Here is a 12523-nt window from a genome sequence, read left to right as displayed (position 1 = left end):
AGAGCAGTTCATAATAATCTGGAATTGATTGAGATTCCTTCTGAATTGAAGGATTTAAATACTTATGAATCTATTTTGATTCAAAGTATCCATCCCTTTCAGGCTATTGTAAGAATGGAGCCAAAGACAGGGAAATTGCCTCCATCAGATTTACAGAGAGGATTAAAGGGAAGAGTTGTTTATTTGCCTCTAGATTTGAAGAAAAACATTAACACAATTGGAGTAGAGAAAGTGGAAGAGGAACCTCTGGTTATCTTAGTTAATGGGGTTCCGACAAAGAATAAGAAAATATGGCAAGATTTAGTGGATGTTAGGAAAGTCAAAAAGGCAACATTGTATTTGAAAAAAAATAATAAGTACTATAAGAATGTATATGTTGCAGAAGAGGAAGTAAGTGAGGAAGAGGATAGCGATTTGTGTGCTGGTCAAATTGAGAAAGTAGAACCCTCTACTAGTGAAGAAATATATGAACATTATAGTGTTCATCCTTTGCATTCCAAGGAAGTCATGGGGAATGCTATTGAGTTGTTTCAAATGAAACAAGCCAAAGGGAGTCCCATTAGTGTTTGGGAGGAAAGTTTGGAAGCTCGGTGTTTCCCACAGCTTTTTCCAACAGGTCAGGGAGGAAGATATGATGAGCGACCTCATCAAATTCCTGCTTCTGAATACCGAACTTTGCGATTGTATGCAGGAGATGCTAGGTTTCGACAATGTATTCCCTATTTGTTTCATCTCCTGTTTGAAAGCGATCTGTCTGGACTGTCATATGCAGTGAACCACATCTTGAAAAGTGGTATACACATGCAAAACATCTCGGCAAGTGACTTTATGGATAAAGTCAATGTCCAAGACAGTATTTTGGATTGTCACCTGATTAATCTCATGGCGTGTCAGCGTGGTACTAATGAGTACTGGTACCGTCGTCATGGTGATTTAAAATGTATGCTGAGGAACTTAGGAACTCCCACATGGTTCCTCACTCTGAGCTGTGCCGAGTATGGCTGGGAAGACTTACTTGAATTTCTACGAGAGGCAAATGGAAACATTGAAAACATCGAATTCAAGACACCAGGAGAACTGTGCTCTTTGGATCCAGTCAATGTATGCAGGTACTTCAATCATAGATTTGAAGCTATGATGTCTTTCATCATGAATAAGAAGAATCCACCTCTTGGAGAGGTGTTGGATTTCTTCTGGAGAAAGGAGTACCAAGCAAGAGGTGCTCCTCATATACATATGCTACTGTGGATCAAGGATGCACCTAAATTTGGAACAGATCCAGAAGACTCAGTGATGAGTTTCATACAACAGTATTCTACGTGTGCTGTTCCAAATGCAAAGGAGAAGAAAAGCCTAAGAGAAAAAGTTCTACGTTTCCAAAGCCATCGTTGTGGAAAGTACTGTCGTCGTAAATTCCGAAACAAGGACAAGTTCTACACCAAATGTCGTTTCGGCTTTCCACGACCGGTGATTTCTAAAGGAAGAGTAAACAGTTTGATGTCTTCGCTGCGACATAATGTGATGAAGAAATCACCGAAAACCACATACAATTTGAAGAGGAACGAAGAGTCCAAGTACATCAAGTGGAGTGGTGTGACTCACTGGTTAGAGGCGGCAGACCTGTAAGCAGAGGACGGCCCGGGACCAGGGTTCGATTCCCGACGCGGCAGGGTCGTGGACCAGGGTCAGCGGGCTCGATAATTCTCGCCTCGGTGCCTACTCCAGTCAGGGACCACACTCGGCAACTCTGGGCATTAGCTTGCCTCATCTTCACAACGGCCCCCCAGACCGCCGGGGATGCTTGGTCGCACCTTAGAGATACCCATTAGGGACCATCTCTCAGGGTGAACCAGGACTGGTTCCCCAGCGGTCGAAGCGCGGATATACTCCTCCGGGAGTTGATTCTAGCGCTATATAAACCCACAATTAATTAATTAATCAACGACTACAACCCAGTTATTGTGTCCATGTGGAATGCTAACATGGATATATAGTTTGTGGCTGATAACTGTATGGCTGTGGCTCGGTATGTAACATCTTACATCACCAAAAAAGAAAAGACAGAATTGAAGGATATGTGGGAGGACATTTCCCATGAAAAGAGCCTCAGTAAGAAGTTGTACAGTTTCAGTCTGAAGATGTTGTCGCATCGAGAAATCTGAGCTTACGAATGTTCTGACCGGTTGTCTTCAGCAAGTCTCTATGCCAAATCTAGGAGTATCGTTTGGGCAAGTCTTGGTCTTGCTGCAACGCGTAATCGAGTTCTGAAACCTGTGCGGGAAATTGAGTATTTGGCGGAAAAGGAGCCAAACAGTACCGACATTTTGAAGACCAACATGTTGGATACATATTATCCAAATCGAAGCAGTCACCTCGAGAATGTTTGTCTGTATGAGGTTCTACAAAATTACATATTCAAGAGGAACATCAAAGAAGATACTGAGAAAGGAGTGTATGCTGTAATTGGAAGTGAGGGATGTCTGGTCAAGCAAAGAAAATGCCACTTGGTAAACCATCGAAAATTGAGTGGCGAATCTCCTGAAAAAAAGGAGTTTTTCTATTTAGCACTTTTGCAACTTTTCAAGCCTTGGCGTGCAGAAGAGGAACTGCTTAGAGATTTCCTCTGTTACGAAGACTCTTTCACTGCCGCCAAGGAGACCATAGAATGTCCTGCTTTTCCCAAATATGTAGAAATGTTGAATGCGGAAATCGAGCAGGAAGCAACGATTGCTGCCGAGATTGCCAGAGACAGTTCTCAGGACAGTCAGAGTTCTGTTTCATTGAGTCAGGATCCACTAGGAGGACCTGTTATCGAAAATGAAGCTGCCACTGCCATGAATGAAGTGGAAAGAGCCATGGCACATGCTCAGGAGGATGCGGTTAACTTAGAAGACTTGGAAAGACAACTCAACGTTGAGCAGAGGAAAATATATGACGAAGTTACCAAGCAAATAGATCATGGATTAAGTCATGAGAAAAAAGAGTGCTCATGTACGTCGTTGAAGCCTGTCCGACTGTACGTGAGTGGAGAAGCGGGAACTGGAAAAAGTTTCCTCATTAAAGCAATTGCATCTTATCTGCAGAAAAGGACTGAATCACCGCTGTCTTGTGTTGTTACCACTCCAACTGGGCTGGCAGCACATAACATTAAAGGGATTACTTTACATCGTTTACTGATGCTGCCAGTGGAGCATGGCAACAAATTACAATATCATAAGCTATCTGGAGATGCTTGTTGTGAAGTTTCAAGAATCTTGAGGAAAATGAAACTTCTTATCATTGACGAAGTAAGCATGGTTTCCAATGTGATGCTTACCTTTGTGCATTTGAGAATGCAAGAAGTTCTCAAAACAGAGTATGATGTGTTATTTGGTGGCAAACACATCATTGTTTTCGGAGATCTTCTGCAGCTGACACCAGTGAAAGGACAACCTGTGTTCAAAATGTTCACGCATGAAGATACCAGGAAGTGCCTAGGGAGCATTGGCAACGTCAATATATGGTTAAACTTCAATTATGCTGAACTGCATGAAAATATGCGTCAGGCGAAGGATGAAGTTTACAAGAATATTCTACAAGATGTTAGAATTGGAAAAGTGACCGAGCATGGGAAAGAAGCTTTACATGCACGATTACTGTCAAATTTATATCCAGAACAAGATGTTGTGCCTGAGAATATTTTTCAGAAAATTAATGAAAAGAAATCTGGAATATGTTTGATGCCAACTCTTGCAGAATGTGCCATCTTCAACAACAAAATGTTGCATTTAGAAAACCAAGAGATTGTGAAACTGGAAGCTATTGACAGAGTAGAGCATATGGGATCAACAATTATTTTGTCTGAGAATTTGAAAACAAAATTGGATTCATTAGAGAAGACTATATCTAAAACTGCAGGTTTTGAAAAGACTCTGAATGTGTGCTTAAACTGCCGTATAATTTTAAGAAGGAATTTACATGTTGAAAGAGGTCTGGTAAATGGATCAATGGGTAATGTTGTTGATTTTGTGAAATACAGAAATAGAGATGGAATTGAATTTTTAAAAATTAAATTTGATGGCATTGAGGAAGTACAGCTAATTGGTCGTTGTTCTGCTAGATTTTTGCTTGTAAAAGACTTATATGTTCGCCGTAAGCAGTTTCCTGTTTGCTTGGCATATGCGGTGACAATCCATAAATCGCAAGGTTTAAGTGTAGACAGTGCATTGGTGAATATTGGCAGTTCTGTGTTCAAGGAGGGTATGGCATATGTGGCATTGTCACGAGTTAGAACTTTATCGGGATTGTACTTGATTGAGTGTGATGTCACAAACATTTGTGCGGATCTAGATTGTGTTAAGGAATACAATAGGTTAAGAAGAGAGTATGCGCCACATTTGCCTCAATATCCTTTGTTTGAGAAACGTGTGGTAGGCCGGAAACAAAGAAATGTGACCAATACTAGGGAGGTTGTAGCAAAAAGACGAAAAGTTGATGAACCTGAAATTATAAGCAGAAACAAAAAGGATTCTGTTGAAGATGTTGTTGGTTTTCAATTTGAAAACAGTTCTGGTGTCAACTGCTATGCTAATGTAGTGGTTAATGTTTTGTTTTCTCTAGAAAATGTAAAAGAAGAGATTGTGGTCAATTCTGATCAAAGATTTTGCAGTTTGTTGAATTCTGTGTTAGAGAAATGTAGCACTGATAGAACAAAAATAGAAAGTGTGTCTGAAATTCGAAATCTGTTAGACAGATGTTCAGGTCAAACACAATTCTCTCAAAATATTCAGCAAGATTGTCAGGAGTTTTTAATGTATATGCTTGATGTATTGCATGCTGAAGGTGTAGATGTAGATCACCTGTTTGGGCTTTCTTATCAATGGCAGCATGACTGCGAGAACTGTAGGGTATCAAGTACTACTAGTGTAGACTCAGAAAGATTTATATATTTAACTTTGCCAGACAGTAAATCAGTCTCTTTTAATAAGCTAGTAAAAGCAGCTGATCACAACATGGAGTGTAGCCAATGTAAATCTGAAATGATGTCAACATTATTTATACGAACATATGGCCAGTATGTCATTTTAATGTTCCAACGATGTAGGCCTGATGGAACAAAATTGACAACTTTAATTAAAAATGTTGTGGCTTCACAGTTGTCAATATCAGGAAGGACTTTTGTAACTGCAGCAATTATATATCATGACGGTCCTTCAATAACATCAGGACATTACACAGCTTATTTAAAGTCTAGAAATGGCTGGTCATTCTGCAACGATTCTGTTTTAATTTTCAAAAAAAAATTGCCGTATGACCTTAAAAATTCGTACCTGGTGTTTTTAAAACCAAAATTTTAGGGAAAGAATCTCGGGATGTGCTCTGAGGAATTTCAAAAAGTTCTAATGGCTCCTACACGATTTGGCCTTGAGGATAAGTGTAGTACAGAGACATAACTTCTTACCATAACACTTGACGTCATGGAAAAATAACTGCACTTTGAATGAGTTCAGAAAAACTGTTTCTTTTTATAAGCTAATTGAAGCAGCCAATCAAAACATGGAGTAGAGGGAATGTAAGTCTGCAATGCTGTCTACTGTTTGATATTGCTTTGTGATTAAAAGTGATGTAGAGAATTAAATAATTGTAGTAGTCATAGAGGTAGTGTAAGTCTGCTTCATAGTAAGCAGTATCAGTGTCATAGGAAATGTAGAACATGAGTGAGCAAGAAGGGTAAGATATTACTAGTCCAGGATTGTGAAAATGATCTTCAACATTTTAATTCTGAAAGTTGCGGAAATACAAAATGACGGGATTGGCTTACAAGAATTCCAAGAGTTATAAATGGCTCTTACATGATTTGGCCTTGTGGAAACGTGTGGTAGAGAGCGAGAAGTCATTTATTGTATGTAACATATTTTTCAAAACGATGGAGGTTTTCTTTCAGAAATTGGCGGGCTGAAAGTAATAATAGCACAACAGAGTGTAAGCTGTTCATAGGACATCCTTCGACGTCATGGAAAGTAAGTTAATTTTAAGGAGTTCTGAATTCTGATTTGTTATGTTGTATGGGTTTTTTAAACACAATCATTTTGATTGTGTTTTTTTTCCCCGCTGTTATATGATGAATACCTTCAAGTCACTGTTTTTAGTGAAATTTGATACATTCTGAGAACAGCAAAAATAAACCATTTAACATGTATAATTAATTCTGTACTGTTTGCATTTATGATGTACATTTAGAACTGTGTAGGAGGCATGGAGAAGGAGAGGCTTCTGTAAGTGTCAAAGTTGGTGCATACAGTGCTCACATTCTACGTAGTCTTTCATATGATAGACTACATTTCCACAATGAGATACCTAAGCAAAGGAAACACAGGTGATATGATTGTGGAATGAGCAAAAAAAATTGCACGTTTTCCTATTATATTACCTGTGTTTCCTAACATTACACATCACATTGTGTAGATGAGGTTTAGGCCTGTTCCAGGAGACAGAGGAGGTCTGACATTTGTTCAAGAGTGCAGTGGGCATGACTCACTTCGTTGGTAGGCCTGCACATGTATTATCTCCTCTGTATTGTTCAACAAACCTAAATTTCATCTGCAACCCTGAGTAGGACTTACCTGAAACAAATCTGTGGATAGGTTACACCTTATCGGCATCTTGAAACAATCATTTAAAATGTTAGGGTCAGATTTATGATGGCCGTGTGCCTCTTTTGCGCCGCTGTGGGTCACTTTTGTGTAAAAGATGCACCATGTTGCAAGATAGGTTTCAGTTCATCTCCAGCAAGATACCATCAGTTTAAAATGTATATAATTAGCACTGTGTAGGGGGCACGCAGAACCTGAAGCTTTTGTAAGTGTCAAAGTTGTTGCATGCAGTGCTGCACTTTTGTGTACTCTTTGATATGCTAGACTCCATCTGCACTATGAGATACCTAAGCAAAGGAAACACAGGTGATGTGATTGTGAAATGAGGAAAAGAAACTCCACATTTTTCAATTACATCACCTGTGTTTCCTAAGTTTACGAATGACATTGTGCAGATGAACTTTAGGTCTGTCCACGGACACAGAAGAGGTCTGGCGTTTGTTCAAGAGTGAAGTGGACATGATTTACTTCATTGATAGACCTTCACATGTATTATGTCCTCTGTTCTCTTCAACAACTCGAAATTTAATTTGGAACCCTGAGTAGGCCTCACCTCAAACAAACCTCTGGATAGGACACATCTTATTGGCATCTTGAAACAATCATTTAAAATGTTAGTGTCTTGCGACTCTTTTGTGAGACAACAGCAGTGCAAAAAAAGCACCATGTTCTAAGATAGGCCTCACTTCATCTGCATCAAGATACTGTTAGTTTAAAATGTATATCTTTAGGACTGTGTAGGGGGCCTGGAGAAGCAGAAGCTTCTGTAAGTGTCAAAGTTGTTGAAAAACTGTTTCTCCTTCAATCTTTTCCCTTGTCTTTTCTAATTTTTAAATACATGTTTTAATATTTTTCAAATGTTTGTTCTCTCTTTCACAGATTGAAAGTATAAAAATAAAAAGTGAGTAATTTAACGACAATTATAAGGTAAATGTTTTGTAGTCTTTTCGTTACATTTCTATCACATTCACCTACTATTAGTTCCACAGCTTCATTTCTTTAACCCTCAGTTTCCTGCCTTTGCTACTTCCCTCATTCCTTTCTCTATTACCTACTTACTCTACTCCTTCCACTCCTTTTCTCAGTCCCTTTCTTCTCATAGTTCCTCACTCTTGTTCACTCACTCCGTCTCTATTACTCTTAGTGTCTTTGACTGATCACTCTTTCACTACTTGTTCATTATGCTTTTTCTGTGTAGTTGAAGCACACTAAGGGGAATATTATGAACACAGCCAATAAAATTATTGCTGTTTTTATCGGCAGAAAACTGCTGCAAAAGTGGTTTTAGCGGCAGTTTTCTGCCGCAAAAGCGGCTTAAGCGACACATTTCTGCCGATAAAAGCTGCAAAACTTTTATTGCCTATGTTGATAATATGGCCCTATGTTATTTACATTTCTTTGCTGTTTCAATTATTCTTTTTCTGTTACTTCTTCTTTTCTGCTTTCTGTTTTTTCTCTCTGTTATTCCACGTTTTAATCTTATTTTGAACATTCACTCATATTCTCTAAGAAACTCTACTTTGTTATTGTTCTACTCTCTTTTTTTTCTTTCACTTCCTTATCTATTTTGTTTTTCACAATTATATCCTCTTCCCTCTTTTCTTCGGTAAATAAATCTATTAAACAGTATCTCTGGTTTAGACCCTATAGCTGTCTTTGTTTTAACATTACTCTCTGTTTACTTCCCTTATACTTACTCTTCTTTTTTTTTTTTTTTTGGTTCGCTCCCGGTTCGCATACCGGTGAGCGAACCAGGAAGCGAACCAAAAGAAATACAGCTTGCCAGAGTGCTAAACATTCTAGCAATTTTTTTTGAAAGGGGAGGTAGTTCTGAAAAGAACTTTTTTTTAATGTTTTTGTTGTTTTATATTTTTTTTCTTTTTCTGAAATTTTTTTGGTTTTTTTTGTATTTTTTGAACAGTTTTATGTTTTTTTTGTTTTTTTTTGGAAGGGAAACAACAAAAAACAGGCACTGGAAAGGGTTCAACAGGAGCAAAAAAAAAATTACTTTCTGGGGCGTTTAGAGCACTTGTGATTTTCAAATGCTCTGTTGATTAAGTTAATGCTCATATTGGCACATGACAGTAATGTACCGCAATACAAACAGGTAATCTTCATATGGACAAAGTTGTCCTGAATGTTTGGCACGGTTTCCCGTGCCTCTGGTCCTGACAAAGATACCTGTGTTGATGTCGTGGCCACAGGAGTTGGTGGGTTGTCCTGCAGGTCACGCATCTCTGCCCGGCTGTAGTTTAATGGATGCCACCTGTTCATGTGACGGTGCATGGTGTAGTTGCCGAAGCTATACTTTTTTAAGGTGCCTCTAGATAAGTCCTCTTTACATATGAGGCACGTCACATATCTAGCATTAACTTTTTTCTGCCCTTCAGGGATTGAAAAAAACTGCCAAATAAAACTAGTTTTACGATGAGAAACCCGGGGCTCCTCTACTAAAAACTGTGGTCCCTCTGTCTCCTCTTCCTCTTGTTCATCCTCTTCCTCCTCTGTGTTGCTGATGAACTGTGGAGGTGGTCCTCTCTTCCCATGAGGAGGTGGTGGTGGTGGTGGGGGTCCACCAGCTGAAGCTACCAATGAAGCCATTGCTCAAATATCAAAAAAGGTCTTCCTCTCACAAAGATGAAAGTCAGAGTGAGGAAAGAAGGAGGGGTTTTCATCATTTGGGAAAAACAATAGTTCTAAACCAATGAAAAGTGTTATTTTTAGGTCACCTGACCTAGCCTTACATCATTAGGAAACCAAAAGTGAAATGAACCAATGAAAAGTTTTATTAACAAGTCACATGACCTGCTACGCTTATGTTACGCGCTGCGGAACGCGCCCCGGATCGCTTCCGGGTTGCTGCGCTTCACGCCTCGGTTCGCGCTCCGGAGCACTTCCGGGTGCGCTAACGCGGCGCATCATAAGACGCATTACGCGGCAACGCGATACGTCGCGCTTTCGCGACGCGCCCCGGATCGCTTCCGGGGAGCTGCGCTTCGCGTCTCAGTTCGCGTACCGGAGCACTTCCGGGTGCGCTAACGCGGCGCGTCATAAGACGCATTACGCGACAACGTGATACGTCGCGCTTCCGCGACGCGTCACGATGTTGATTTCTAACGCGGCAGTTGCGCAAACGGAACGTTTACGGGTTCGCGGACCGGGTCGCGGCATCAAATTGAGCTAACGGGAAGCTTCCCGGTTCGCGAACCGGGAGCGAACAAAAAAACATTTTTTTTTTAAATTATTAATAAACATATAAAATATATTTTTGGATTTAAAGAAGAATACATTTTACAGCTACAGATATTAGCTTTTAAAAAACCAATGAAATTCACTGAAAAAACCATAGGTTATAGACCATATATAGTTAGGAATTAGCATTTACAAAACCTTGAAAATTCACTGAAAAAACCATAGGTTATAGACCATATATAGTTAGGAATTAGCATTTAAAAAACCTTATTTTACTCACACAAAACCATTGAAATTCCATATATAGTTAGTTGCACTAACTATATATCGCGCACCCGCAATCCACTGCTGATGATGTCACATATTACATCATTCATGACATGGTCAGTGACATCACTGATGACATCACTGATGACATCTCAAATGACATCGCTGATGACATCACTGATGGCATCATCCAGTGACTGTGTGTTTCTGTAAAGTTTTAATATGTTTGATATATTGAAGAATGAGTGGATGTATAAGTGTCTGGATGAAGGATTTAGTAGGTGCGTGACTGACTGTATGAGTGAGTGAATAAATGTGTCGTACTAAATGCATGGGTTAGTGACTAAACTGTCTGAATGTGTGCATCAGTATGTCTGTTGTGATGTAAACTGCTGCATGTGTTGATCATTAGCTATACGAGAGGCTATATGTGTTATTGATTGGTTGCCCAAGTATTTGTATGGGAGATTGAGTTTGTGTGGGGGTGGCTGGGAGGTGTGTGACTCTGTGCATAGAAGTGTGAGCAGTTGATTCACTAGGTGTATGAGTTCAAGAGTGCATGTGGAAAAAGCTACATGGGCGGTTGACTGTGTGCATGAGTGTATTGATGAGTGAATAGATATCTCAATGCTACATGTCATAGTAAGTACATATGTAAAACACAGTACATGTGAGAGTTGGCATATATAAATAACTGTGCATGAGAGCCACTGAATGTGTGAGTGGCTGTATGGATCATTGTGAACTTGTATCAGGGATTGTATAAGAGAGTAAATATGTGTTAGTATATGTTTGAATAAGTAAGGTGTGTCTAACTGTATAGTTGAGGAAATGGAGGTGAGATTGTTTCTTTGCATGACTGACTAGGTGTGTGAGTAACTCCATGGATGAGTGACAGTGTGTGAGTGTCTGTATACACTGAGTGTATCTAAGGTTATATTAGAGTCTGAAGAGGTTTATCGTATTAGCACAAGAATGATGTCAAATGAGATGTCATCAGTGATGTCATCAGTGATGTCATTTGAGATGTCATCAGTGATGTCATCAGTGATGTCACTGACCATGTCATGAATGATGTAATATGTGACATCATCAGCAGTGGATTGCGGGTGCTCGATATATAGTTAGTGCAACTAACTATATATGGAATTTCAATGGTTTTGTGTGAGTAAAATAAGGTTTTTTAAATGCTAATTCCTAACTATATATGGTCTATAACCTATGGTTTTTTCAGTGAATATATATATATATATATATGCGGTAAGGTCAGAACATTGTTTCACGATTAATTTTCGTTAAAACTATTTAGTTACCGAAGTGTGATTAGAGTTTGAAAATGACCACAAGTTATTTTGAAAATGCTTTAAAATCAGGTTTAATAGTATGTTTACTATGTCTATTGCAGCAAAAGTAAATGAACCTTACACCTTTAAATATTTGTATTTCACTTGTGGAACCTACCCGTGATCAAGCAGTGAGGTTAACTGCGAAACGCGTTGGGCACCCGTTGCTATAAAATAAACACCGTTTATACCGAGGCCACGGCACCAGTGAGTTTTATGTCTCGAGTATCGGAGTTTGTTTGGAGATTAGGGAGGGGCATCCCTGCCGTGATGCCCGCCGTAACAGAGGCTTGGAGTTCGCTAAAGACTACGTTGGACATATATATATATATATATATATATATATATATATATATATATATATAAAAATATATGAATGAAAACAAACTTCTCCACAAAAAGAAGAACAGCAGCCACACGGGGGGATCCTTTGGAAGCACCTTTATTCATGCTTTAATGGCGAATGCATTTCGGATATTTTATGCCTTCGTCAGCGCCCAAGATGTATCGCACACACTTCCAATCTCGCTGAATGTTCAAAGTCAGCTGCACCCTCTTGATAAAGCGAGCGGCCACGCCCCTTGATGTCATGTCATGCACCTGTTACACTTCCTTGTATGCCACGGAACTGCAACACCCAGAATACAATGCAGGATTCCAGGTAGGTAGCGTAGTAAAGTCTCAACACAATGGTTTGGGGCGTCACAGTGACTGGCGAAAAAGGGAAACTTAAGGTGCAGTCTTGAAAACCTTGAACAAAGTTTCTCCCTCGGGTCCCCAACACGCCTTAGCCAGTCAATCCAAGTGTTCATAGCCACAGGGGCAAGCCTGTTAAAACTCGCCCAAGGTCAGGTCCAATACCTGAGCACTGCTTCATTACCTCCTGGACATCCTGGCGGGCTACGGAGCAAACCAATAACTTGAATATAATCACAAACGCCGAAGCTTTTGCCAGTGTTCTCCAAGCCACTTTAGAAGGCGGGGCCGCTGCAAGCGCGTCTCTGGCTGACGCAAATTGAGTGAAAACAAACTTCTCCACAAAAAGAAGAACAGCAGCCACACGGGGGGATCGTTTGGAAACACCTTGAT

The sequence above is a fragment of the Lissotriton helveticus genome, chromosome 6, assembly GCF_964261635.1.
Source record: "Lissotriton helveticus chromosome 6, aLisHel1.1, whole genome shotgun sequence".
Taxonomy (NCBI): Eukaryota; Metazoa; Chordata; class Amphibia; order Caudata; family Salamandridae; genus Lissotriton; species Lissotriton helveticus.
Note: the sequence above shows the minus strand (reverse complement) of the source record.